This window comes from Schistocerca americana, chromosome 6, assembly GCF_021461395.2.
Source record: "Schistocerca americana isolate TAMUIC-IGC-003095 chromosome 6, iqSchAmer2.1, whole genome shotgun sequence".
In the NCBI taxonomy this organism is placed as follows: domain Eukaryota; kingdom Metazoa; phylum Arthropoda; class Insecta; order Orthoptera; family Acrididae; genus Schistocerca; species Schistocerca americana.
This window is the reverse complement of record NC_060124.1, coordinates 522519336-522545094: the sequence shown is the minus strand read 5'-3', so window position 1 is coordinate 522545094 and position 25759 is coordinate 522519336. Positions and strand designations below refer to the sequence as shown.

General features: G+C 44.5%; 1 long non-coding RNA gene across 1 annotated transcript in view; it reads left to right on the top strand.

Annotated features, from left to right (window-relative positions):
* LOC124619873 overlaps positions 1-25759 on the top strand; it is a 1840881-nt gene that overhangs the window by 793021 nt on the left and 1022101 nt on the right. The gene's annotated exons all lie outside the window — the stretch shown is intronic.

Sequence of the window (25759 nt, the reverse complement as noted above, 5' to 3'; positions counted from 1 at the left end):
CCATTTACATTTACATTTAAATATTTCTGTGGGGAGGTTACAATATTAGTTTGATAACTATTGTCTGTCAAACTAAGCCCACTCTTGCAGATCACACAGCCCTATCTCTACCAAGAACCTACGTTACAAATTACATGAAGTACGAAGATATAAAATTTTGGTGTTCTGGAAGCAGCTTGATAGACAATCCGAAATTGATACATAATGACTGGGTGACCGTTTTAGTAACGCAAGTACCTTTTTGAATCTGTGACTTCCATTTTTGCATCATACTTGCTGTTGGTAGCTAGATCATAGTCACTGTAAATAATCAAAGTGCCAAATTTAATGCCAGCCGGAGTGGCCGTGCGGTTCTAGGCGCTACAGTCTGCAACCGAGCGACCGCTACGGTCGCAGGTTCGAATCCTGCCTCGGGCATGGATGTGTGTGATGTCCTTAGGTTAGTTAGGTTTAATTAGTTCTAAGTTCTAGGCAACTGATCACCACAGAAGTTAAGTCCCATAGTGCTCAGAGCCATTTGAACCATATTGAGCCAAATTTAATCACGGCAGCAAGTATTCATGGGTCACAAACAGGACAGGTGCTTGTCGAACCGGTGCTCATTGTAGCAAGAGCAGACAATGCCAGATAATGGTGCATTAAAGTATGATATGTCAGTTAAGAACAGCTCCTTTTACGGATGGAAGCTGTCGTGAGCAAAGCTGCGTGGGCAGCTGCAACATTTGTTACTGTTGCAGCACCTAACACGCAACGGCGCACGCTACTGGCCGCTAAATGTATTATGTTTGCCGTATTCTTCACACACATCTGCTGCCATTGGCTACTTCCAGACACTTTATGGCAACGGACGCGACCCTCGGAGAGCGCCAGCACTTAAATATCCGTTAATACGTTTTACGGCAAAACAGGAGAGCGCTACGGGGGAAAAGCTTCTCTCCTCCGGAATAGCTGGTCGTCGACCTCGTCATAATAGACTGCGGCACAAAACGATGCCTGAGGTGTGGGAGAAGGGGGTTCCCTCAGCCATTACCACCGTTTCCCGGCAGGGTGTGTAACCTCGTAATGGCCGTTGCTAACTGGATTTTCCAAACACGAATATATCTTCTTACTGCAATCGATGGGTGCGAGCTAAATTTTACACGGCTTCCATACTACAATTCCAGCTCTCTTTTCTCCGCCACGCTGCTGCCAGCTAATGCCGTCAAAAGCACCTCCGGTCCCTCATTTCACTCCTGTCATTTTTTCCTCCTTTCTGGGGCATAATGTAATTATAAACAGTTGCCTGCGGCGCGAGAGCCGGAGCTGCAAAGAGGATTACGCGCTTAAAATCTTCGGAGCACAAAAGCAGCAGATTTGGATTAACCACGTCCGCTATAAATATTTTTCACTCTCGGTTGAATGGCTTTCGACGAGTCCACACTTGTGGCCGCTAATTACGGGACTTGTCTGCGCCGTTCACTGGAATACAGGCTAAGTGAGCGGCCTATGTGATGTGAAAAAGATTGGCGACGAATCTGAAGGTAGTCGATTAAAAATCAGTCAGCGGGTACAAGATCGAATTATACTGCCACATGCATCGACAAAAACTGAAAAGTTACTGATGGTAATGCACTTTTCTGATGAAATTATTAACCTACAATGGTTCAGTAACATTTTCAGTAACAGAGAGGGGGTACGTAGGGAAGGAGTAGCTGAAGTATTAGGAGGCGTTAACACATTTCGCCTGTGCGTACTGTGACGTCCGTTGTGATTCGTGACGTCGTATACAAAGAAATTATTTATATATATGTATATATATATTACATATTTTTTATTTATAATTTATCAGCATGATTCTTTCTCTCAGGGATATTGGCTTCTCTTATCACTTTTACTTACGTAACGGGTTCTTGAAGGGTCTGAGTTATTCATGTACCAACTTTAGGTTTTGAACGTGATGACTAAAATATAGTTGCCGTTAACTGAATTGAATGTAATTTTGTTAATTTCTATTTACTGATTGCAAAGCAAGGCTTGAAAGCCGGCCGGAGTGGCCGTGCGGTTCTAGGCGTTACAATCTGGAGCCGAGCGACCGCTACAGTCGCAGGTTCGAATCCTGCCTCGGGCATGGATGTGTGTGATGTCCTTAGGTTAGTTAGGTTTAATTAGTTCTAAGGCGACTGACGACCTCAGAAGTTAAGTCGCATAGTGCTCAGAGTCATTTGAACCATTTGAACCAAGGCTTGAGAGAATTTTGATTGTTGCCGTGCAGCAGCCAAGATAAAACTTACTGAACTCATGGAATCTGTATAGTTTAAAAACACGAACTTTAACGTAAATTAATTATCTGTTGCAATTTAAAAAGGTTCTTATAACGAAATCTCTCGCATTTACAGTTACTGTTAACACTGAAAAATAATGGCCGACCAGAGGCTGAGCTTCTCGCAGAACAAATTACTGAAAAAAATGCTTATTAAAAATAATTAGGCACTGCGATTATTTGAGGTGACAACTATTACAAAGAAATTAATTTTGTAATAATAATAACAAGTTTATTTTAGCAAAACATACGAATAACTTACATAAAATATGTGTAGCAGCTCAATGGCTGCCTTCCGTATACCGAAACAAAACAGTGTCTCTATCACAAAATACGTCCTTCCTCCTCGGCCGTACAATCGCGTCTCTTTCGATTCTTTTTTATTTTCATAGACATTAAATAAAGATGGTATCGCTGCATATCCGTTGTTTCAACAACATTAACTATATCTTTTACACTAATTATATTCATAAAATACGTAAACTACGATTTACAACCGCTAAAAATGTCAATATTTATGTGACGTACCGTCACAGTACGTAGCCAAAGATGCGCAGACTGCCATACGCAAACCGAGTTCGATGGTGTGTGCGACTTCATAGGAGTTTCGTAATTTAAGCCTAACGTTCTTGGGTACATCATACATCATTATCAGCTACAAACATTAGGTCTTTCTTTTGCCTGTTACGTTATCCATTACTTACTCGGTCTTCGTTGATTTCTTCTCCCAACTGAGTTAAATCTTCTTGCCTGGACAAGCAATCATTCTCCACACATCTTTAGAGACGTTTGTTCCACTTGCTTCTTCTTTCCTGTGTTTTATTGAGAATATTAAATTAATGAGTTTTTAAATCTGTCAATACTTGCGCATTCCTTTACCGCTCTTAGAAATTTCATCTCTCTTGCTTGTATGCGACTTTCTTGGTATTTATTTATAACCAACGACTCTGCGTAATCAAGCAATGGGACAGACATTGTCTTGTAAAATTTCAATCTTGTCACTTACCTCGTATGGCTGTGGGCCTGTTAGTCAAGATTTACTGAGGGATGGGCTCGCTGCCAATTGCTTCCAACTCCCAACCATGAAAATACCTGATGCTTTTAGTACCCTACCAGGCTCTATCAAAGTCTGCTCAGAGCATTAACTTTATACAGACTCACCAAAGGTGCATCAGGTTCTAATAAAATTGTTAATAATTTTCTGTATACGAAAAACAGGTGAGGGAGTAAGTTGTCCCTTCTCAAGTACCATGCATGTAATGAAATCTGGGGGCTGCCAGGTGCGTTCGCCATTTGTGATTGGTTCTAGATGGAGAGTTGAAGGACGTGTAAGGATGAGTGGTAACCATTCTGAGAAACTGCTGTAGCGTGAACAGATGGACGGTTATCACTGCAGCCTTCTCTTCCTTTAGAAACTATGCTGAAGCTCTCCTACATATCTTGCTGGATTAAAACCCTTAGAATAAAGGATGTTGCAGAGAATTGCTTAGCCATAACCTATGTGATTGTATCCAGAATGTATCTGTTACTCTACAGTGGAGTGTACACTGTTCCGAAACTCCATGGAATTCCGAAACTCCCTGGGAGATTAAATCTGTGTGTACAACAAAGAATCGAACATGAGACATGTTTGAACTCCATTTTAGCACACTTGGTACACTTTGTGCATGAAAGGTATTCTTCCGATGCGTTCCTAGCTGGGAAGCCCGGCGACCAGGTGGTCACAGGTAGTGCCCACGGGCGAGCGGCGGTCACGCGCCCATGTCGGCACGGTTCACAGAGGGGAAGCCCCCAGAGGATTAGCGACAGGCGAAGACGCTGCATACATCATCACGCTGCCAAGGGAAGCCGTGGACATTAGCACGTGTGCCCCAGGCAGCGGAAACTACAAACTTTGAGCGAAAAACAGTTTTGTCACTATTCTAGGTAACGTAGACACAGCGGCGAGTTGAATAGCAACAACACGACTTGGGTGTCCAAGAATCTCAAGTGGCCCGGGGAATTTTGGCCGTTTCCCGCGAGCAGAATATCTGGGAACTTAGCGGCAGTACTCAAAGGGAGAAGTCTTGGTTTATTTGTATACTCTGTCTCACACAGGTTCAAAATGGCTCTGAGCACTATGGGACTTAACATCTGTGGTCATCAGTCCCCTAGAACTTAGAACTACTTAAACCTAACTAACCTAAGGACGTCACACACATCCATGCCCGCGGCAGGATTCGAACCTGCGACCGTGTCTCACACAGGGTATCACTTTCATTTCCTCGCGGAATGCGATGGCAATGAGGGAGTAAATTTTGAAACGGACCTCTTCATTGGCAAGAATCTCATGTTCGCTTTGAAAAATAGTTCGAGCTACGTAATTTGCGGAAGGGCGGAGACAAGACGCTGGAGAGGAGCGGATCTCCCTCTCTCCAGGTGCGAGGAGAGCACTAGTATTAGGGCATTCCGAATATTGCTTCGGAGGAGGCAGGAGTTCACTCTTGACTGCTTCCGATTCTCTTATCGCTTGTCATGAGACAATGCACTTGGCACTCATCGCAAACAGCGTAGGGAGAAAAATTTGTTAGATCCAAGTAGGCGAGCTTCACTCACTGTGCACGTTATCAAGAGCTTAACTCAGGATCATTTTGATTTACTACATGTCCGATGACGGTAGTACTGTTAGTACAGTTTTGAGCATTGTTTAAAGCAGTTTCACGTAGATTTCAAATGTGTGTGAAATCTTATGGGACTTAACTGCTAAGGTCATCAGTCCCTAAGCTTACACACTACTTAACCTAAATTATCTTAAGGACAAACACACACACCCATGCCCGAGCGAGGACTCGAACCTTCGCCGGGATCAGCCGCACAGTCCATGACTGCAGCGCCTTAGACTGCTCGGCTAATCCCGCACGGCTTCACGTAGGTTTGCACTTGCAGTTGGACCCACACCGTCGTCCAGCAATGATAACTTCCAGTTGCAGGTTTCGGTCACTATTTTCAGCGTAGGGCATGTTAGACGCTATCAACTACGTCACCTGCAGAGTCTTGATGCAGCCGCACGCAATCAGCCGACTCCACCGCCACGCCGACCTCGCTATGAACATGGTAATACAGAAAACGCCAGCTTTCCTAGCTGCGCATTCTTCTTTCGCTTTCTTAATTTCTCTGCAATGTGTTAGATGCTCATAAAGACGCAAGGCACAGTATTCACTGTTTGCCCTCTAAGAGAGTCATATGTTCGGCTGTTTTTCTTTTATTCATTCCTCATTTATTACACCAGGTGAACCCAACTCGTGTAATTTATTTATATGTAAAATTAGAATGAAGTCATGCAATGCTCATGTTAAAAGGCAAATACCAGGGCAGGCACCTTATATAATTCACTTGTTGTGAGCCCTTGGTGCCAATTCAATTCTATTTGTTGTTTCTTTATTTGATACTTTCTACAGTATCTGGCTACCAAATTTTTTTTATTTTGGTTTATCATTATTGGAATAATTTGTGAGTGACTCTTAAATGAATTTGATAAAATTTCAAAATTATTGCATGTCTCGTTTAATGCAGTTTCACTGAATAAACCACTTATATGTTGAACAGCACTCCTTGCATTTCATTTATGGAATTTAAATCAAAATTCACACCTTTTTCTCCCTCCTACACGTCTTATCTTGGACAATGCCACGATACTTGCATTGGCGCCAGCCGAAGCCTGGGCTGAGGGCGGCGGACTGAAGGGGCCAATCTACACAGTGTAATTGTAAACCGGGCATTGTGTGAAGTGCTGCGCGTAATGTTTATGTTCGCCGATACTGCAAATAGGCCACCTCAGTTGTATAAGAAACTCCGGCATCCGAGAAACGTTTAGAGATAGAATCTTTATTACACCTCATAGCTAGGACTAACTGTTCTCTTATTGGCATGGGAAGCAACGTGACTTTGGAGAAAATCATCTTCCTCCTCTGCGAAAACTTAAACAAGCAGTAAATGGCGGTTTCTTCTTTTTTCCAGAGATGTAGGTTTCTTAACTCTTGCCCTGATTCGACAGGAGTTAGTGATGTCATGTGGGAGGGGAGAATTAGCGCCTACAGAGCCCTATGATTGGCTCAAGACGGTTTGAAGGCGGCGTCGTTCTTGCACTTTGTGGGAAAAGGGATTTTTTTTCTGAAGAGGTGCGAAGCACTCAGGTGGTGGACTTTTGCCTGACAAGAGGACTTCTGGTCGAAGCTCTGGCATGTGTGGTTGGTGTTTGGGACCTGTTCTGAGACTGATTTCACTTGCGAGTAGTTAGGTTAGGTTAGTGTTTTTTAACGTCCCGTCGACAACGAGGTCATTAGAGACGGAGCGCAAGCTCGGGTTACGGAAGGATGGGGAAGGAAATCGGCCGTGCCCTCTCAAAGGAACCATCCCGGCATTTGCCTGATGCGATTTAGGGAAATCACGGAAAACCTAAATCAGGATGGCCGGAGACGGGATTGAACCGTCGGCCTCCCGAATGCGAGTCCAGTGTGCTAACCACTGCGCCACCTCGCTCGGTTGCGAGTAGTTAGACGGAGACTCTGTAGTGAAGTTCTTACTATATCGACAGTATGACTTCCAACGTCTCGGTCTACTCATTTATCGAGGGCCCACTTATTGGTTTTTGGTTTACCGGTCTCGACATTTGGTTTCCTTGTTGCGCTCTGTAATATAAGTGAGCCAAATTGGCCTTTGGTACGACCAGCGAACGGGTTTATCACACCCTGAAATCTACCGTGATTTCAGGGCTGTGGAAGAGAGTAAATAGCGATCCATCTGCCTGATCGCTAGATAGTGAGATTTTTGCATTTCTTTCGTGGCCGCGATAGATTCACAGGTGCCGTCTCACGTCTCACCTCCTCTGAACTCATCTCGCCAGCTGCAAATAAAAACATCGCCGCACGAAGCAAACAGGGTAACGTACTGCCACTCTGGCACTGTCAGGGCGTAGAGAGCTCAATTGCCACTTGCTGTCAGCAGCACCTATGTAGTGGAACCACAGCAGATTTAATCAATCAAAGTCTTCTCGGCGTCAGATTGCGTTATCCACATTTTTAGGGCCAGAGCACTTCGGTCACTTCTGCCAACCAGGATCCTTGTCCATTATGGTCTTAAACCACCTGTTAGTTTTTTACGGTATCCAATCAATAACTTGTTTAGCTTAATTTAGGTCTGTCTTTGTTTTCAGAAAATAAATGTTGTTAGTAAACTAAATTTTGCATACATTTTCAAACTTTTTATAATAGTCCCAGAGGGTTAACTTTCGCTGAGCTTCTCTAGTATGTACACTATGTAGATGGAAGTGGAATATACCAGTGCTTTGGAATGATCACATGGGCAGAAACGTAAGGGATTAAGAGCATTTGAAAGGGCAGGTTCTGCCACTGGACCTCTGTGACCAACTTACGTGATACACCACGGGTACAGGTTACCAGTTGGATTCGATATGTTAAGGCTTATGAAATATTTTCCCAGTCAGCTTAAGTTTGTCCGCCTTACACAAAGAGAAACGCAATTAATAAAACATAAATCATCCACATCAACTAGAAAACAGTGTGTGCAAGAGAGAACCGATCGACCTCAAGACATGTTACATAGCGTTTAGAAGTACTGTGGAGATGACCTACATGCAGTCGAGTTGTACATAAGAAAACATAATTTTAAGTATCATTCTGCTTAACAATTACGACTTTACGAAGTACTAACGCTTTTACCTTAAAGGGGGAGAGATATAACTCAGGAAAAGGTTAAGGTTAAAATGGGGTACAAACATGTACCCTGTTCGAAGAAACCGGTGCACTTGTCCAATATCGTGTAGGGCCCCCGCGAGCATTCAGAAGTGCCACAACACGACGTAACATGGACTCGATTAATGTCTGAAGTAGTACTTGCGGGAACTGACACTATGAATCCTGCACGGCTGTCCATAAATCCGTAAGAGTACGAGGGGATGGAGATCAGTTCTGAACAGCACGTTGCAAGGCATCCCAGGTATGCTCAATAATGTTCATGACTGGAGAGTTTGATGGCCAACGGAAGTGTTCAATCTCACGAGAGTGTTCCTGGAGCCACTCTGTAGCACTTCTGGACGTGTGGGGTGTTGCTTTGTCCTGCTGGGATTCTCCAAGTCCGTCGGAATGCACAATGGACGTGAATGGATGTAGGTGATCGGACAGGATCCTTACATACGGGTCACCTGCCAGAGTCACATCTAGACGTATCAGGGGTCTAATATCACTCGAACAGCACACGCCCCAAACCGTTGCAGAGCCTCCACCAGCTTCAACAGTGCTCTGTTGACATGCAAGGTCCATGGATTCGTGAAGTTGTCTCCATACCTGTACACGTCTCCACTCGATACAATTTGAAACGAGACTCATCCCAGCAGGCAACACGTTTCCAGTCATCAACAGTCCAATGGACATAAAGCTTTCTGTCGTGATTCCAACAAGAGTACACAACAAGAGGGCCTTCGGCTCCGAAAGCCCATATGGATGATGTTTGGTTAAGTGGTTCGCACACCGACACTTCTCGAAGGCGCAGCATTGAAATCTGCAGCAATTTGCGGAATGGTTACACTGCTGCCTCGTTGGACGATTCTCCTCAGTTGTCGTTGGTCCCGTTCTTCCAGGAGCTTTGATGTTTTACCGGATTCCTGATATTCACGATACACTCGTGAAATGGTCGTACGGGAAAGACACCACTTCGCCGCTACCGCTGAGAAGCTGTGTCCCATCGCTCGTGCGCCGACTGTAAGCCCACGTTCAAATTCACTTAAATCTCCATAACCGATCTAAAACTACGCCAGACACTTGTTGTCTTACACAGGCGTTGCCGACCGCAGCGCCGTATTCTGCTCTTTACATATCTTTGTACTTGAATATGGATGGTTGTAACAGTTTCTTTGGCGCTTCGGTGCATATATACATTTTGTTTTTTTGAGTCGTCAGTCTTCTGAGTGGTTTGATGCGGCCCGCCACTAGTTCCTCTTCTGTGCCATCCTCTTCAACTCAGAGTAGCACTTGCAACCTACATGCTCAGTTATTTGCTGGATGTGTTCCAGTCTCTGTCTTCCTCTTTGGTTTTTGCCCTCCACAGTTTCCTCTAGTACCATTGAATGCATTGCCTGATGTCTAAACAGATTTCCTATCTTCCTGTCCCTTTTCCTTGTCAGTGTTTTCCACATATTTCTTTCCTATCCGATTCTGCGCAGAACCGCCTTATTCCTTCTCTTGTTAGTCCACCGAATTTTCAACATCTCAAATGCCTCAGTTTCCTTCTTTACCGGTTTTCCTACGGGCCATCTTTCACTGCCATACAGTGCTGTGCTCTAAACATACATTCTCAAAAATTCTTCCTCAAATTGTGGCCTATGTTCTGCCCTAGTAGACTTCTCTTGGCCAGGAATGCCCTTTTTGGTAGCGCTAGTCTGCTTTTTATATCCTCTTTACTCCGTATATACACCGCTATAAATGATTCACTCGTTTTGAAAGGTCTGCGCTTGTTAAAGTATTATAAGTACGAATATGATTATGATTGAATAGAACCGTGAACTCATCGATTTTGCATAATGCGCACAACATTAACGAAATGGTTACAAAGCAAGAAAGGAGTTGTTGTGTAAGAATGTACGACGCGTTGATGACAGTGCAGCGTACATGCAACGGATTATGGGAAAGAATCGCCGTGTTAACAGAGCATTGTACGTTAGAATCAAAGATTTAGGGACAACCGTTGCCTCTTTAAACAGAAGAGCACCAGTCAACCCAGTGTGTCACGTGCAACAGAGGAATCCAAAGAGTCAACGGTCCGCGCAGGCACAAACTTTAAATACCGTAGCAAACTGTGTGGAAAATATTGCGACGGCGGCAACGTTTCAAGCCGTGCCGTCTGCAGGTTGTCCAACAATTAAAACCTCAAATCCATGGTTGGAGGATTCAATCTTGCATCACAGTGCCGGAAGCGCTTGAGGAGGAGCATTTCACCTTCAAGTTGATATTCAGCTTCGAAGCTGCCTTCCACCTGCCTGGAAAGGTTAATCGTTGCGTTATGAGAGTGTGGGACACTGAAAAGACTCATGAAATTGTGGCAGATGAACGAGATTCGACGGAAATTAATGTTTTCTGTACATTGTCACTGACGAAGCTGTACGGGCCGTTTTTTCTTCCCTGAGGAGAAGACGTCTTACCTTAATATGTTGCTTTTCTTATTATTCCCATGACTGATTACTGATTCCGAGAATTTCACTAAGACGGGGCATTCATTCATTAGTGTGTTGATGTTTCCCGCTAACTAAAGGACGAAATGGTTCAAATGGCTCTGAGCACTATGGGACTTAACATCTGAGGTCATCAGTCCCCTAGAACTTAGAACTACTTAAACCTAACTAGCCTAAGGACGTCAAACACATCCATGCCCGGGGCAGGATTTGAAACTGCGACCGTAGCGGCCGCGCGGTTCCAGACTGAAGCGCCTAGAACCGCTCGGCCACTTCGGCCGGCCTAAAGGACGAACTTAACCATCATGTACTGTAAGTAGTGGTCAGTTACCTGACCTAATTCCATGTGACCTTTTCCACTGGGGACACACCGGAGACAGTGTTTACGTACACCTGCTGCCAAGAACACCGGAACAGTTCAGAGAACGCATCGCCGTTGCTACATAAGATGTGGAACGGACCTGACTACCGCTGTTGCAAGAGACGAAGGATATGAAAGGGAAGTCGTAGTTGATAGAGGAGTGAAACAAGGTTGTTTGGATTAGAGTTCAGGAAGAAGAAATAAGATTTGAGATTGGCTGACGACACTGTAGTTCTGTCAGAGACGGTAAAGGACACGGAAGAGCAGTTGCACAGAATGCTATTGTAATTACCATAATATGAGAATCTACAAAACTGAGACAAGGTTATTGCAAAGAAGTCGAATTAAATCAAATGGCGGTGAGGTAGTTAGATGAGGAAAAGAGAGACTATTTCTGCAGACATCTGACGATGGTTGAAGTTAGTAAAAATTAAAACGCAAGAAATTTATTTCTGAAGAACAGAAATGTGCTAACAACTAATACGTATCTAAGGATTAAGAAGTGTTTTCTGAAGGTATTTGTCTGGAATACGCCTTGTACCAAAATGAAACGTTTACAATGAACAAATACGAACACAATAAAAGATTTTGGGATGTGATGCTACAGTATAATGCTGATCGAATAAGTAATGAACAGGTGTTGAACTGACTTTTGGAGAAAATAAATTTACGACTCGGTTTGACTAAAAGAAGCGATCAGTTGACAGGACATATCCTGAGTCATCAAAGAATTAACAGTTTGATAATGGAAGGAAGTGTGGGTGTGTAAAAATTTTAGAGAAGGACGAAGAGACGGATAGAGTAAGCAGGTTAAAATGTACGTTTTTAATATTAGGTGCATTGTGCTACCACCTACTACCAGGTACTCCATACCAGAGAGCTCAATGGTCATTAGACATCGTGAGACAGGAGAATGGGGCACTCGGCGGAAATCACGGACTTCGAAGGTGGTCAGGTGGTTGGGTGTCACTTGTGTGATACGTCTGTACGCGAGATTTTCACACTCCTAAACATCCCTAGGTCCACTGTTTCCGATGTGATAGTGAAGTGGAAACGTGAAGGGACACGTACAGCACGAAAGCGTACAGGTCAACCTCGTCTGTTGACTGACAGACACTGTCGACAGTTGAAGAGGGTGGTGATGTGTAATAGGCAGACATCTATCCAGACCATCACACAGGAATTCCAAACTACATCAGGATCCACTGCAAGTACTATGACATTTAGGTGGGAGAAGAGAAAACTTGGATTTCATGGCGGCTGCTAATAAACCACAAATCACTCCGGTAAATGCCAAACGACGCCTCGCTTTGTGTAAGGCGCGTAAACATTGGACGATTGAACAGTGGAAAAACGTTGTGTGGAGTGACGAATAACGGTATACAATGTGGCGATCCGATAGCAGGGTGCGGGCATGACGAATGCTCGGTGAACGTCATCTGCCAGCGAGTGTAGTGCCAACAGTAAAATTCGCAGGCGGTGGTGTTATGGTGTGGTCGTGTTTTTCATGGAGGGATCTCGCATCCGTTGTTGTTTTGCGTGGCGCTATCACAGCACAGGCCTGCAATGATGTTTTAAGCCTCTTCTTGCTTCCCACAGTTGAAGAGCAATTTGGGGATGGCGACTGCATCTTTCAGCACGATTGAGCACCTGGTCATAATACACGGCCTATGATGATTTGGTTACACGACAATAACATCCCTATAAAGGACTGTCCTGCACTGAGTCCTGACCTGAATCCTATAGAGCACCTTTGGGATGTTTTGGAACGCCGGCTTCGTGCCAGGCCTCACCGACCGACATCGATACCTGTTCTCAGCGCACCACTCCGTGAATAATAGGCTGCCATTCCCCAGGAAACCTTCCAGCACCTGACTGAACGTATCCTTGCGAGAGCTGTCATAAAGTCTAAGGGTGGGCCAACACTATATTGAATTCCAGCATTACCGATGGAGGGCGCAACGAACCTGTAAGACATGTTCAGGCAGGTGTTCGAACATTTTTGATCACATAGTGTCGGTAGGCTGCAGTAGCTACGTAGAGACGTAGACACTCTTGTGGGAAAGGTTGAGGGGGGTTGGAAGTCAAACAGGCCGACTTGGAGCAGGAGAGGCACCACAGGACATTTTAATTTCCACTGTCTATACTTTTATAAATAAATTCATAAGACTTTGTCAGCATGAGCAGGAAGGATTCAGGGCACTCTCATAGCAGTGGAAGTTCAGAAACATAACAAAAGTAAATTTTTTTAGATGTGAAATTTCATCATTTTTTCACTTACTATTGGCTGCATTTGTTGCTGTGGGTGCACTTTTCTTCATAAATAAGAGAGATTCTTCGATGAATTTTCCTCAGAATACAAACCATACTTACAGTTGTATGAAACTCTACAATTTATTTAATTTATGAAAAAATGAATGAGGTGTTACATTTTAAACTTCATGTTTAGAAAAAACTAAAATTTTATAGTTAATTATCTCAATTATACCACATTTTTAATAGATTTGAAAAATTCTAGTATTTTATACACCTGTAAGTAAGGTTTGTATTCTATGCAAAATTCATCGAAGATACTCTCTTATTTACGAAGGAAAGTGTATCTATAGCAACAAATGCAGTCAATAGTAAGTGAAAAAATGATGAAATTTCACATGTAAAAGAATTATTTTGTTATGTTTTTGAACTTCTAAAGCTATGAGAGTGAATCCTGAATCCTTCCTGGTCATGCCGACAAAGTTTTATGAATTTATTTTTGAAAGTATAAACAGTTGAAATTAAAATGTCCTGTGGTGCCTCTCCTGCTCCAAGTCGGTCCGTTTGACGTCCTACCCCCCTTAAGATGGAGACGTCTAAGAAATATGCTTTCGACCTGAAGTGCACAACAAAAACAACAACTTTTATTGGAATCTTCGATGGGTAGTCACAACCTTTATTAATATCGAAAATCTTTTTCTAGACATCCTATCGATTAATGTTCGAATCATACTGAATGAAGCACCTGCCAGAAAGAAATGTTATGAAATACAGTGTTTTCTGCCAAACCCTTCCTACCGATTAGAAACAGGACAGTGATGGATATATACGGGCTTGCATATTCGAAAGAACTCGCATGAGGGCTTTAACTGTAGCAACAGCAATAAATCTGAAAAAAAAAATCTGTAGCATGTCGAGGAAAAAGAGAGGGAGGGATGACGAACAGCGACCTCGTGTACTATGCAGATAAGCCCAGTTCCTCGTGTCGCACAGTGTAACAACGCAGCGCTCTGCCGAACTGAGGTCTTTGCTGGCAGCGCCCACCTAGGTGTTCCCCTCAGCAGTGTGTTACAGCAGCCGTGGGTTTTGCAGAGGGAATGGAAGGACGCCGCCGACACATTTGCGAGAGCTGCACTTCCCCCCTTAGGCGGCGGAGAGAAAAAGAATTGGGCCGCAGCTTATCGAAAATACGTCAAACACGTCGGGAGCCGTCCATCACCCGGAATCTGACACTGCTACATCAGTCAATACGCGCAGCGACGGGTTGCGCACCCCCAACCACACACACACACACACACACACCCACACACCTACAGGTAAGCCGACGAGCGCAGAGCGCGCCTAGCATCGAAGCAATCGAAGATATCCCCCGTGCGAACGACGGGGCGGTTTGCGCGCCGACATAATGCGACAGTATTTCAAATGCGGTTCCGAACGAGGCGGGGCTCGCTTTATTGGATAATCCGAGCTTTATCGCATTAATTGAGCACCGCCGGCGGATCGCGGCAGGTAGCACCGATGGCTGCGCGGGGCGTTTATTGCGCGGCGCGCACCCCGTGCGCGTTGCCGTTGTTTATTGAGATTTGCATCACAACGGCGGACTCGGTTTCGGTCGCGCGGCGGGGGCAATCAGCGAACCGGCCGTGCGACGCGCGTGAAATATCCCGCTAGGCTCACCGCGACACGCGCGCGCCACGCGCAATTGCGGCGGTTATGAAAAATAGGACAGTGGCTCGTCGCGTTACTCCGAGCGAAACCGATACGGCAGACGACCCATTGTGGGGGCACGGAACGGTCACTACACTGCTATTAATCGCCACCTCGTTGCAATGAATGCACCGCCTCTAATAGCGCTGGATATTAAAGCAGAGATTACTCCATAGGTACACTAGCCACGAAGTATTTCAAATACTAAATCCTCCTAAAACTAACAACATTTATTTACTTATTTATCTAACCTGGCAAGATTTTGCCATCAGGCCTTTTCTTACACCTAATCACATACTCTACATACACAGCAAGAAAAAAAATAGTACATACTTTTAGAGGTTTCCAGTTTACTCAAGATTTATGGTTGAAAAAGTGCATGAAAGTACGTGAAATGATTACATTTGCCGATCAGTAGCACAAGCTTTTCTGAGGTACCAGGTGTCGACACCTGCTGTAACATTCATACACTACTGGCCATTAAAATTGCTACACCAAGAAGAAATGCAGATGATAAACGGGTATTCATTGGACAAATATATTATACTAGAACTGACATGTGATTACATTTTCACGCAATTTGGGTGCATAGATTCTGAGAAATCAGTACCAACTGCAATCACCTCTGGCCGTAGTAATGGCCTTGATACGCCTGGGCAATGAGTCAAACAGACCTTTCATGGCGTGTACAGGTACAGCTGCCCATGCAGCTTCAACACTATACCACATTTCATCAAGAGTAGTGACTGTCGTATTGTGACGAGCCAGTTGCTCGGCCACCATTGGCAGGACGTTTTCAATTGGTGAGAGATCTGGAGAATGTGCTTCCCAGGGCAGCAGTCGAACATTTTCTGTATCCAGAAAGGCCCGTACAGGACCTGCAACATGCGGTCGTGCATTACCCTGCTGAAATGTAGGGTATCGCAGGGATCGAATGAAGGATAGAGCCACGGGTCGTAACACATCTGAAATGTGACGTCCACTGTTCAAAGCGCCGTCAATTCGAACAAGAGGTGACCGAGATGTGTAAGCAACGGCACCCCATACCATCACACCAGGTGATACGCCAGTACGGCGATGACGAATACACGCTTCCAATGTGCGTTCACCGCGACGTCGCCAAACACGGATGCGACCATCATGATGGTGTAAAAAGAACGTGGATTTATCCGAAAAAATGACGTTTTGCCATTCGTGCACCCAGGTTCGTCGTTGAGTACACCATCGCAGGCGCTCCTGTCTGTGGTGCAGCGTCAAGGGTAACCGCAGCCATGGTCTCCGAGGTGGTAGTCCATGCTGCTGCAAACGTCGTCGAACTGTTCGTGCAGATGGTTGTTGTCTTGCAAACGTCCCCATTGTTGACTCAGGGATCGAGACGTGGCTGCACGATCCGTTACAGCCATGCGGATGGGATGCCTGTCATCTCGACTACTGATACGAGGCCGTTGGGATCCAGCACGGCGTTCCGTGTTACCCTCCTGAACCCACCGATTCCATATTCTGCTAACAGTCATTGGATCTCGATCAACACGAGCAGTAATGTTGCGATACGATAAACCCTATCGCGATAGGTTACAATCCGACCTTTATCAAAGTCGGAAACTTGATGGTACCCATTTCTCCTCCTTACACGAGGCATCACAACAACGTTTCACCGGTCAACGGCGGTCAACTTTTGTTTGTGTATGAGATATCGGTTGTAAACATTCGTCATGTCAGCACGTTGTAGGTGTCACCACTGGCGCCAACCTTGTGTGAATGCTCTGAAAAGCTAATAATTTGCATTTCACAGCATCTTCTTCCTGTCGGTTAAATTTCGCGAGTGTAGCACGTCATCTTCGCGGTGCAGCAATTTTAGTGGCCAGTAGTGTATTAATACGTGGTGTAGGTTCCACAGGCGGCAATGCAGGCGCTGACTCCGGCATCCAGTCGATCATACAGATGACGACTACTTCACCCCTGCTCGACCTGTTCACTTACTTCTCTAAGAGTTGTTGATTGGTGAGTCGCACGAGTCACTTACTGTCCCCATCACATCCCACAGGTGCTCGTCTGGAGACAAGTTCGCAGGTACTGGTGATCTGAGATGTTGCTGCACGTCTTACAGAGTGAGTTCCAGGGGCAGTGTGTGGAGGAGAATTATCTTGTTTGAACAACTCGTCGCCTTCCTGTCGAAAGAACGGCTGAATAACGGGTCTACCAACATTCTGCAAGTACCAAGCGCTGGTTAGCGTCCCCTCCTGAAACCCGACCTAAGGTGAACGAGTGTTGTAGGTTATCGCCTCCCAGGTCTGGCATGGAGGTAGTTTGTCTAGCACGAATGCACTCTACGAGACTGCGCTCCCAAAGGTCCGTCGTACGCGCCATTCCATCCTCCAAGTGATCCTCTAGCGGCACCAGTCGAAGGATGGAGGGAACATTAAAGACGGAGGACAACCTCGCGGTGTGTCAAGGAAGGGCAAGGAAATCGACCGTGCCCTATCGCTGGAATCATCCCGGCATTTGCCTGCGTGATTTAGGGAAATCACAGGAAACTTTAATCTGGATGGCTAGATGCGAATTTGAACCGCCTTCCTCCGGAGTGGCACCAGTCGAACCGTGCACGTCGTTTTCGTCCAAGAGGGACTAGAGGTGGTCGTGCCGATAGTGCCACTGCTAATAACTGGTGCGCAGTAGTTCATCTTGACACGTCTGGACTCCTCTTAACTGAGCTGTGGTAGCTGTTCCATCAGCCATTACGGCCATAACATTACGACGATGACCCAAGCGGGCGTCTGTGCTGCATTTATGTCCAGAACCTCGTGTGAGAATGTTCACGTGACGAGTGACAGCAGCATCGTTGCACAAATGACGCAGCACGCCAACATGTGCGGCAATTCTACAAGAGGACTATACCGCCACTCGGAAGGCCACAATTTGAGCCACGTATTTGCTTGCTTGCTTCTCACGTTTGCGCTACGCTGGGTCTTCTGATTCGTCTGATGCATCAGAGGGTTGGCTGTTTGGTTGATTTGGGAGGAGGGAAGAATGGGGGAGGAAGTCTGCCGTGCCCGTTCAAAGACACCATCCCGGTAATTGCCTGAAGCGATTTAGGGAAATCAGTAAAACATACATCAGGATGGTCGGACGAGGGTTTGAAAAGTCATTCTCCCGAATGCGAGTCCAGTGTGCTAACCGCTGCGTCAACTCGCTGGGTGATCCTTCTGGCTGTAAGCAATCCCTATTAAAAAGTAGACACATACGGCGCTCTGGTAGCCACAGCAATACGCTATCTGTTGGTGGATGACCTTGAAATCATGATCAGAATATCTACTTTCCCCCAGGTGGAATATGCCGTCATCGGCGTAGTCTTTCCAGGTGTACTACGATTTTTTCCGGCAGTGTATATTTCAGCACTTTTAGAAATTTAAAATTGCAATAGTGAAGATAAAAACTGCAGTTTATATTCGTCCGTGGTAAGTACAGCAATCAATATAAATTACTCGAAAGTAGGTTTCAAATATGAGTGCTAGAAGGAAAGGGCAGAAGAAGGTGGGAAAGTGGAACTAGGCAAAGGTAAAGAGAAAAGGCGGGACAGTTAACTGAGTTTACTGTTTGACAGAGGGAAAAATTGCTATATGGCGGAGAGAGAATTAAACAGTAAATTTGAAATTTTAAACACTACAGCCTAAACTGTAGCTCACAAAATTATTTTAATAATGTCATCCACAACTGCAGGACTTTGTAGTTGGTATGTGATTTAAAGGACGGAAATTCTGAGAAAAATAACCACAAATTTTTCAACATCTGCAAGTGGTAAAAATTACGACTCTGTTTCCTAAATTGTGCCAGAAAATGCATAAATTGTACTATCCTATGTCCCTGAGCTTAAAGATATGAGTTAATCTTAGTTTAAGAAAATGTCCCTTATTATAGTTCTACCGCAGGCATTCCAGTACTAATTTTTCACTCCTTTCCCCACCGCTGCAAATTTTTCATGAATCCACAATTTGATTTTCGCGCATCTGATCACATCTCCTCTTCGGTTTTTCTCGTACAACTCTTTATACCATTCCTCTCTTTAACAAACGAGTTTTGCGGTAACATTTTCTTGCGCGGACTACTCTTCAGTTCACAGACTCCTTGGCTAGGCGTTGAAGATTAGCTTGAAACATTTCATTATTTACCACGGATTCTGAGATATTTCTTGGAAGGAAACCTCCAGCCCAATTTTTTATCTGCCATGTCTTCCAAAGTAGTGGGATAATAAGACATTCCGTTTCATTCTGCACTGTCGTGTAACGTGTGACTTGCTTACACCATACATTATCTCTTCTCATGTAGGAATAAGCTTTTTCAGTTCGTTGGAAAACACTTCACTGCGGCCAAAAAATGTTATATCCTCGTTCGCATTTTTGTCCTTATTTTCAGCACGCCTCTCAATTGTTGACATAGACACATGTTACACTGAGGTGAAAAAAATCGCGGGGTAACAACATGCACGTATACACATGGCGATACTCTCAGATACGAAAGGTATAAAACGGAAGTGCATTGGCGGATTGTACTCATGTGATCCACGTGAAACGGTTTTCGACAAGGTTATGTCCATACAAAGGGAATTAACAGACTATGAAGGCGGAATAGTGACTGGAGCTAGACGCATGGGACATGTTATTTTCGAAATCGTTAGGAAATTCAATATTCCGCCGTCCCTAGTGTCAAGAGTTTGAGGAAAATATCACATTTCTGGAATTGCTTCTAACCATGTGTAACGCAGTGACCGACAGCGTTCACTTAACGACCGAGAGCACCATCGTTCGAGTACAGTCGTCCGCGCTAACGGACTAGCAAAACATCTACATCTACATCTACGTCCATACTCCGCAAGCCACCTGACGTTGTGTGGCGGAGGGTACCTTCAGTACCTCTATCGGTTCTCCCTTCTATTCCAGTCTCGTATTGTTCGTGGAAAGAAGGACTGTCGGTATGCCTCTGTGTGGGCTCTAATCTCTCTGGTTTTATCCTCATGGTCTCTTCGCGAGATATACGTAGGAGGGAGCAATATACTGCTTGACTCTTCGGTGAAGGTATGTTCTCGAAACTTTGACAAAAGGCCGTACCGAACTACTGAGCGTCTCTCCTGCAGAGTCTTCCACTGGAGTTTATCTATCATCTCCGTAACGCTTTCGCGATTACTAAATGATCCTGTAACGAAGCGCGCTGCTCTCCGTTGGATCTTCTCTATCTCTTCTATCAACCCTATCTGGTACGGATCCCACACTGCCGAGCAGTATTCAAGCAGTGGGCGAACAAGCGTACTGTAACCTACTTCCTTTGTTTTCGGATTGCATTTCCTTAGGATTCTTCCAATGAATCTCAGTCTGGCATCTGCTTTACCGACGATCAACATTATATGATCATTCCATTTTAAATCACTCCTAATGCGTACTCCCAGATAATTTATGGTATTAACTGCTTCCAGTTGCTGACCTGCTATTTTGTAGCTAAATGATAAAGGATCTATCTTTCTGTATATTCGCAGCACATTACACTTGTCTACATTGAGATTCAATTGCCATTCCCTGCACCATGCGTCAATTCGCTGCAGATCCTCCTGCATTTCAATACAATTTTCCATTGTTACAACCTCTCGGTACACCACAGCATCATCTGAAAAAAGCCTCAGTGAACTTCCGATGTCATCCACCAGGTCATTTATGTATATTGTGAATAGCAACGGTCCTATGAGACTCCCCTGCGGCACACCTGAAATCACTCTTACTTCGGAAGACTTCTCTCCATTGAGAATAACATGCTGCGTCCTGTTATCTAGGAACTCCTCAATCCAATCACACAATTGGTCTGATAGTCCATATGCTCTTACTTTGTTCATTAAACGACTGTGGGGAACTGTATCGAACGCCTTGCGGAAGTCAACCGCATGGAACAACCGCTGAAGTCAATGTCGGACGTACAGTCAAAGTATCCATTAGGACAGTGCGCGGAAATCTGGCATTAATGGGCTATGGCAGATGACAGCCGATGCGAGTGCCTTTGCTAACAGACGCCAGCAGCGCCTCTCCTGGACTAGTGACCATCTTAGTTGGGCCAGAACCCACCAAGCCATGGAACCCAAATTGTCAGCAATGCACTGTGCAATCTGGTGGTGTCTCCATAATGATGTGGGCCGTGTTTATACGCAATAGACTGGGTGTGGGCTGTGTCTATACGGAATGGATTGGGTCTTCCGGATTTTCTGCTACTTGGAGTCCATTTGCAGTCATTAATGGACTTCGTGTTCCCGAACGACGATGAGATTCTTATGGATGACAGTGGGCCATGTCACCGGGCCACAGTTTTCCACGACTGAGTTGTAGAACATTCTGGACAGTTTCATAAAATGTTTTGGAGAGACAGATCGGCATGAATCCTATCGAACAGTTATGGGACACAATCGAGAAGTCAGTTGGTGTACAATACCCTGCACCAGCAACGCTTTCGCAACTATAGACGGCTATAGAGGCAACAGGCTCGTTATTTCTGGAAAATTTGGAAATTTGTGGTAATGACTATGGGACCAAAATGTTTACGTCATCGGTCCCTAGGCTTACACACTAATTAATCTAACTTGACCTAACTTACACTAAGGACAAGGCACGCGCCCATGCCCGAGGGAGGGCTCGAACCTCCGACCGGGGGGAACCGCGCGAACCGTGACAACACGCGGCTCATTCTTTCTGCAAGGGACTTCCAACGACTTGTTGAGATCGTGCCAAGTCGAGTTGGTGCGCTACGCCGGATAAAAGGGGGCCCAAATGGTTCAAATGGCTCTGAGCACTATGCGACTTATATTCTGAGGTCACCAGTCGCCTAGAACTTAGAACTAATTAAACCAAACTAACCTAAGGACATCACACACATCCATGCCCGAGGCAGGATTCGAACCTGCGACCGTAGCGGTCGCTCGAATCCAGACTGTAGCGCCTAGAACCGCACGGCCACTCCGGCCGGCAAAGGGGGTCCGATTCGAAATTTGGTGGTATTCCATGACTCTTGTCACCTCAGTGCATATGCGCGCACATACATTTAATCTATGATCCACGTTGAGATACACATCTAAAGCTAAATGTAGCTCGTTTGTGCTCCAGTTTTCACAAAGCGTTACTGTACCAACATTATAATAAAAATAAGTATTTAATTAATAACGTAAGACAATGTTTTTGTTTACTGTAAGGAAAAACACCCTGAAGAAAGTCATTTGCAATGGCAACCGAAAAATCAGTAGCGTTACATATTGACAATGCGGTCACAAACTGAGAAAAATTTTATTGATTGTGACAATGACCGCGGAAGCCTACGTTTACAATTAAGCCACAAAGAGTACAGATTCGTTACTGTGAAAATAAAGGTTATTTCTCGTGTATTCACCTGTAAATTAAACATTATGATGCCATTCATGTTATAATGGTAAGTCTCTTCGCCACGTTCACAAATAAATGAGAACTAAAACGAAATTAACGCTCACATCAGACGCTCTCTTTTGCAATAGATAAAAACTCATAGCTGACAGTATGTCTCCAAGAAACAGTAGTTAACGCTGATCTCACTGAATGTCGCATAGTGGAAGAGGTAAGAATTTGGTAGTAATGGTTCAAATCAGAAGAGGATACAATACTTCTGCGGTGGGGAAACGTTTGAGGGTGACAGAACGATGTGCTTCTTCTTAAAAGCAGCAAGGCATTACATTGTGCGTAGAGGGCAGGGCTGCTTGTTCCAGAGGCTAACATCAGCAGCAGCGTAGGAGTGCGTGAATGTTTCTGTTTTATGAATGAGCACATCTAGGCTACCATATAAGTGAGACACCATTATTCAAATAAATGGTTCAAATGGCTCTGAGCGCTATGGGACTTAACTGCTGTGGTCATCAGTCCCCTAGAACTTAGAACTACTTAAACCTAACTAAGGACAGCACACGCATCCATGCCCGAGGCAGGATTCGAACCTGAGACCGTAGCGGTCGCGAGGTTCCAGACTGAAGCGCCTAGAACCGCTCGGCCACTCTGGCCGGCCACCATTATTCGATTATGATGCGATCACAGGTACTTTGATGCGAGGGTGCTTGCGCACTGAGTAGCCGATGAAGCAGACTCAGTGTGCAGCACTCACGTAATCTGTCTGGCCGTAACCACCATAAATGGGCGTATGAAACAGTGACATGACCATACAGACGAATTTTGGAGATGCATTCATAGTTAATTGCATCCGTGTAACGTTTTCGACACTCATGCCATGCTGAGTTACATCAGAATAGTCGCGCTTAGGTAGGTCTGACGCCTCCATATGGAACAGGATTATTTTAATAGAGGGAAATTCTAAATGGATGTGTCGATTACCAATGGTAAAAACAGTTGAAACCTTTTGTGGTTGAAAGTCATTTTATACGCATTTACGTCGTGATCGGTATTACACTTCCATTAACAAAAATTATTTAAGTTGGATTCCCTTATTAGTCGACCAATTTTGAAAATCAATGTGGTGGTACATGCATGTATCACGAACAAAACTGGATCCATATTTTAATTAGAAACTTTGATTTTCTAGGTTAATTTTTTTTGCAGCTATTTCATCAGGAAGTTGAATACAGAAGAAGTACAGCGAACCTAGACATCAGTACAAAGTTATTCTCACAACAGTGATAAACATGAAATATTGCATACAAACTTTCAACATGAAATATCAAGATGACTAATATGTTACATATTAATGTACGAGGGTGAGTCAAATGAAAACCTTAATATTTGTGTTAACAAATCGAAATTTCTCGCCGTTATCCTGTAAGTTAGTAAGCGCACTACAAACAGCGTGCAGAACGGCCTGTAGGTGGCAGCATAGTGCAGATGCACACATAACGTCGCAGTATCAGTGTAAAGATGGCCGCCCCACTTACGACTTGCACCGGGGACGAAAAGCGTTCTGTTATTCGGTTTTTGCATAGTGAAGATGTGAAACGTACTGAAATTCATCGACGAATGAAGGTTCAGTGCGGTGATGCATGTTTGTCGCAGCAGCAAGTCTACGAATGGAGTAGGAAGTTCGCAAGTGGTGTGACTTCAGTGGAAGATGCTCCTCGTCCAGGTCAGGCACAACGAGTTGTGACTCCACAGAACATTGCAGTAGTTGAAGCCATAGTGAACTAAAACCGCCGAGTGACACTGAATGACATTGCACCATGTTTACAGATTAGTCATGGGTCAGCACACCACATTGTGCATGATGTGCTCCAGTTTCACAAAGTGTCTGGAAGATGGGTGCCACGGCAGCTAACTCCTGAAATGAGAGAACGACGTGTTGATGCTTGTGAAGCACTTCTTCGGCGCTTTGAACGAGAAGGTGATGGCTTCCTTGCAAGAATCGTTACCGTGAACGAAACCTGGGTTCACTTCCACAAACCGGAAACGAAGAGAGCGAACAAGGAATTGCGCCATTCCTCGTCATCAAAACCAAAGAAGTCTCGAATAGAACCATCAGCAGGGAAGGTTATGCTGACTCTCTTTTGGGACGAAAAAGGCGTCATTTTGGAGCATTACTTGCCTAGAGGGACCACTGTCACCAGTACATCATATACAGATCTCCTAGAAAATCATCTGCGGCCTGCAATCAAATTAAAGCGACGTGGATTGCTTTCAGCAGGTGTCCTTTTTCAACATGACAATGCATGGCACCACACTGCCCGTACAACAGTTGCAACAATCAAAGACCTGCATTTCTAGTGTCTTCCTCATCCACCATACTCACCAGACCTTTCCCCAAGTGATTTCGATATGTTTGAACCACTCAAAGACGCAATGGGAGGAAAGAAGTTCCTTTCTGATGAAGAGGTACGCTATGCGGTGCATGAGTGGTTCCGCGGACTACCAAAAGTATTTTTTTAAAGGAATTTATGCACTTTGTAAGCGCTGGAGGACTTGCATTGAGCGTGAGGAAGATTATGTTGAAAAGTGATATAGCTTTGTACCACTTCTGCTCAATAAATAATATTTAGAAAATATTTAAGGATTTCATTTGACTCACCCACGTATAACTGCATCTACGGTATAACTTTTAGTGGGGTAGGTCCCACAGATTATGAACAAAGCAGCAGAATTACTAAGGAGTGTAAAACACCCAACTATGTCTATAATATACCCTTATACATTTACCCATCTCGGAGATTCTTTTCACCGAGATTATGGTGATTTGATCAGTCAACCATAAAGAAACGGCGTCCCACTTTATGGCCCACAACAAGTTCCCTAGTACTTTTCTCCACATTGCAAAAGCTTGTCGTTAGATGGTTGCCCTCCTCAAATAATTTCTGTGGGACGCACGGGTTAATGCATAGCGATACATCATAATTTCAAAGAATGTAAAAGAAATTTCTAATTATTTATCGTAGCGCAACGCACTGAATAGAAAGCCAGCGCACGTACAATGGTGTATACCGTAGGTGAAAATCTGTCTATCTTAAGTGAAAATGCTGAGTCCCATAAGGCATTCTGCATCTTTTAAATTACAAGTGACTTTTGTCATCACAGAGCAGAGAGAATTGAATTAGTGACTCAGTCAAGAACTTACAAAGGGCTACAACATTCGCACATGTCATCCGCAGTTTGAAGAATCAAGATGCATTTCCAAAGGAAAAAGTACCGATCGCTCACGTGTATCGACACATTACAGTGAAAGATTTTACTTTCTGTTTGCATGTAGTTCACGGTAACTGACGTATCTAGCCAACAGTGAGCTGCAAAACTCATAAACAACAGTTGCACGTGTCCTGAAAACGAATCTGAAAATAATAGCTCACGTTAATTCAATTTTAGAGCTTTCGAAACAGAAAGAGTGCGGCCAAAGTACTAACTAAGCTATGACAATGCTGTAAGCCATGGAAGGAGCAATA